Here is a 4,952-nt window from a genome sequence, read left to right on the forward strand (position 1 = left end):
TTCATTTATGTATGTATGTATGTATGTATGTATGTATGTATGTATCTATCTATCTATCTATCTACTTTGCATATCTCCATCACAATGCATTTTATTGATTTTGTAGTGCAACTCTCAGAGGGCAACTTTTTTTTTTTTTGAAACCAAACTCTTCAGGGGGAATTCATCCTCTATGCTGCCTGGCAGGGTTTTGTACAGTTTAGGTGACATTGTTAAACTGATAAACGTTGTGTGTGTTACTCTTTCACCTTATTAAATCATGGAACCCAGTGGGCAGTAATGGACTCTGGCAAGTGGAGGAAAGAGTTGGGAAATCAATGCAATAGAAAAGTACTTTTTAACATTCTTACTTTGGTGGGAAACTTAAAGGACTTTTGTAATCACGAATAGAAGAGCTTATGTTATTTCAGCTTTTTCAGTAGCCAAATGCTGTGTTTAAACCTAGATCCCTTTTGATCAAATTATACATTGATCTTAAAAGCATTGTGAAAGACTTTATAAGGAATTGTCAAGTCTAGTAAAAGGGGAAAGAAAACATTTATAAGTTTGGGCTTTTTGCACATAAAATATAATTTTAAAAAGCTACGTTTGAAAGAAATAGCACTAATCTGGGAATCAGAAGCCTGGAGCCCTTGCCTTGCTCTGCCAAGCAGAAAGCTGAGACTTTGGCCAACTACCTCTCTGGGATCCCAGTTTCTGCACTTGTAAAGAGAGAACAAGATTAGTTAATTCTATTCATATTTCAGCTCTCAAACGTTTTTGATACACCTAATTAGGGAGTCTTGGGAGGTGGGCAGTAGGAGCCAGATAACTTTTAAAAGAGTGACTATTTGGCAGGGAAGGGAGAGAGGAGAAGAGCTTCAAGTTTTTGTAGATGGGAAATCACTGACAGTCCAGGAAGTTACAGTCTAACATTCTCAATTTTCCAGCACTAAATGGTAGAGAAAATACTTGGGGAAAAGTCCATAGGAAGTCCCTCATAATGGCGAGCAACCATCCTAGTTTTCCTGGAAGTGAGTTCATCAGAAAGCAGGACTTTCATTGTTAAATAGGGGAAAGACATGGGCAGCAGGGGATGAGCTGGTCTCCTTACTCCTAACATGCATTCTATACTTGTCCTAGTCAGTTCGGGCTGCTGTCCTGAAAATACCACAGGCTGAGTAGTTTAAGCAACAGACATTTTTTTCTCATGGTTTCAGAGGCTGGGAAGTCCAAGGTCAAGGCACCTGCAGATATAGTGTCTGGTGACTGCCTGCTTCCTAGTTAATGGATGGCCGTCTTCTGGCTGTGTCTTTATATGATGGAACAGTGAGGGAGCTCTCTAGGGTCTCTTTTATGTGGGCACTGATCCCATTCATCAGGGTGCCACCCTCATGACTTAATCATTTCCTGAAGACCACACTTCCTAATACCATCACATTGGGGCATAGGTTTCAAGTGATGAATTTTGGGGTGGGGGGAGGGGACACAAACATTCAGTCTACAGCAGTATTATTTCAGTATAGGCTTCAGTTGTGCCTGTATTAATGGCAGCCAGCTGGTTGCGATAGTGGCCACTAATTAACTTCAAATTCTACAAATGGTGTTTCTAAAAGGCACCATTTAAGTGATGACTGCCGTTTGAATGTCATAGGCAGGGGCATGTGCAGAAAAGGAGGCAGATTAAGAGGTAAGAGGACAGAAACACTCCCTCCCCCCACACCCCCCAGTGTTACATACCCAATTATTTGTTCATTCATGTCTTTGGTATTACTGAGTACTTCCTCTGTGTGAAGCACAGTGCCAGTTGCTGGGAACGAAAACAAATGAATAAAAAAACAGATAATAGAACAGGAACATCTTTCTCATGAAATTTATTTTAATCTACCTTCTTGTTATTAAACTTGTCTTCCCATTCCTCCTCCAGAGCACTGTCCTATAAGCGCCTCATTCATCTTGGTACTGAGCCCAGAGCCTAGTACTTGGTAGGCACTCAACAAATATTTGTTGAATTGAATTTCTATTATCCCCTTTGCTCTTTCTGCTTTAAAAAAACCCCTCTTTTCCCCCTTTTTTTTTTTTGTCTCAAAGGATTCCACTACTATTTTTTTTCTAGGACCTAAAGCACTTGGCAAACATTTTCCAAGATCTTTACAACCTGTCTCTGAAATAGATAACAAGTACCCTGATAGCAATTGTACCCATCACTGGCTATGGTCTCTCTTGGTTCTCTTATATGCTATTACTGATGGTTCATTTGAGCTTCTACAGCGGGTCAAGACACAGTTTAATAGTGCTCATGGCTCATTTTGGGCATCTGCAGGGTAGTAGTCTCAGGAAATATGTGGGCTTCAAAGGTACTTATTGGAGGCAAATTCAGATCAAAGCAAACAGCACAGTAAATTTGCCAAGTGTAGGCCTCGTGTTCCACAGCACAGGGCCTATAAAGGTCTCCCGAGGACATAAGCCAGCAAGAGCCACCTGGTGTTGTAATTTTCCAGTCCTTCTGGAGACTTAGGTGAGGTCACTGCTGTTGATTCCATTTTAGAGTTTGGCAGCAGGAAGGGATCTTGGGATTTAACTTTGTCCGAGTGTCACTACATTGAAAATAGAACAAAATAGGGAGACATTTATGACAAGGCTATTTGCTTTTTGCATAATGTCTGGAATTGAAGAACTAAAAATATTACTAAGTTAGAACAATCCTCAATTAATTCATATCCCATCCCAATGGGATAGATGAGGAATACGTTAATTTTTTTTCTTTATAGAAAGGATGACTGAATCCCTTAGTAATGATTGAGGGCCACACATCAAATGAACAACAGCAGTACTCGCACACAGACGTCTAGAGTATAATACCATGAAACACTTCTTGTTCTCAACAGCTAGTGCACATTTGAAACGATGCAAACTGTTGGACTTTGCTCAGATTATAGGGTCACAAAACATAGAGCAGGTGCACTGCTTTATCTAATTTACTTATCATCCATCAATGTGACCTGGTATTTGCACTGTTAAATGACTCTTCAGTTTAGATTTGTCTAAATAATTTACCTCCTTTTTAAGCAGGCAGTTTGTAAACGATTGTGCCTTTTTTGCACTTGGGCAAATTCTGCACATGGGCAGGAAATACCCTTAAAGTTGGAAGAACAGTTGGCAAATTAATTGATGGCAAGGTAATTAAGCCAGCCAGTCCTTCCTAATGTGTGTGTGTTCATGTCTGTGTGCACATCGGAGCGTCCGTGTGTCTGTGTGTTAGCTACTAGATGTTAGCATGAGTCATCAGCAACTCTTGAGAAAAAAATACAACCGTTCACAGTTCTGTAGGGTCTTGAGGGAAAGATTCAGTAGCAAGCAATTGGCCAAGGTGGTAATGCTTTCTAGCTGCTACTCAGAGATATATATACATGCTTAAAAAAAGTTTGTATCTATCCATCTATCATCTATCTTTCTTAGAGTTAATACATGCATGTGGTTAAAAAAAATTACAAAGTATAAAAACGTTCATAGTTATAAGTTTCACTCTTGTTCCTTGCCCTCCATCTGCCAAGACCCCTCAGCCATAGGTAATCACTCTTCTTAATTTCTGACATATCCAGATTTTCAGAGTTTCAAAAAATTTATAAAAGCCAATTAAAATTTGATTTCTTCCCTCCACCTATTGCACAAAAGGTAACAGGTTATAGACAGCCTTTTACAGCCTGTTTTCACCGCCTAACAAAAGATATTGGTGACCTTGCTTTAGCAGGATATAGAGAGCACCTGCCGGCTGCATGCTGCCTCACTGTTTAGATCAGTATTTTTCACATTTTGACATGCATCGGAATGACGTACAAGGCTTGTTAAAATACAGATTACTGAGCTCTATCCCCAAGTCTGGTGCAAGAGATCTGCGGTGGGATCTGATAATTTGCATTCCTGGTAAATTCCCAGGAGATGCTGATGTTGTTGTCTAGGGACATGCTTTAAAAATCACTGTTCTGGGGCACCTGCGTGGCTCAGTCAGTTGAGCATCTAACTCTTGATTTCAGCTCAGATCATGATCCCAAGGTTGTGGGATCAAGGCCCACATCAGCATGGAGCCTGCTTAAGGTCCCCCCACCCCACTCTTCCCCCTCCTAGCTCATGCTCTGTCTCTCAAAAAAAAATCACTGTCCTAGGGGTACACAGGCGGCTCAGTATGTTAAGCATCTGTCTCTTGATTTCGGCTCAGGTCATGATCTCATAGTTTAGGAGTTTGAGCCCCACGTTGACATCCATGCTGACAGTGTGGAGTGGCTTGGGGTTCTCTCTCTCCCTCTCTCTCTCTGTAACTCTCCCCTCTCAAAATAAATTAAAAAAAATAAACTTTAAAAATCACTGATCTAGATATACCATAATATATGTAGTCTGTGAACAGAACAAAAGGATTTTTCTACCCTCTTGCTGTTGTAAACTATGCAGCAGTGAATAGTCTTGTTTTTCTATCATTTCATACAGGTGTAGGTATAGTGCCAAATTGGTGGTGGTTACAATTTATCTACCAGCAGTACACAAAAGTACTTATTACACCATATTAAAAAAAAGTCCAATATAAACTTTTTTTTTGCCAGTCTGATAGGCAAAAAACAGTTTGAATTTACATTTATCTTTTCAAAAAATAAGGACCATATGTATTTTCTGAAATTTACTTTCTTAAGTTATCTAATCATCGACCTCAGTTTCTTTATCTTTAAAGTGGGAATATTAGTAATTCTAAGGAATTAGGCAGCCCAAGCTGCTGACCCGAAAAACTTTGTTTTTGATCCTAGATAATCAATTAAATTCCACTTTATTTCATCACAAAGTGTCATTCATTTTTCCATTTATTTATCCATGGAATAATTATTTAGCACCTACAATATGCTAAGTATGGGGGATAAAGAGGTGAAAACCTTACCTTCAGGGAATTCACTGTATACTAGGGAAGGTCAGCATGCAAAGGATTATGT

The sequence above is a fragment of the Panthera tigris genome, chromosome C2 (assembly GCF_018350195.1).
Source record: "Panthera tigris isolate Pti1 chromosome C2, P.tigris_Pti1_mat1.1, whole genome shotgun sequence".
NCBI lineage: Eukaryota > Metazoa > Chordata > Mammalia > Carnivora > Felidae > Panthera > Panthera tigris.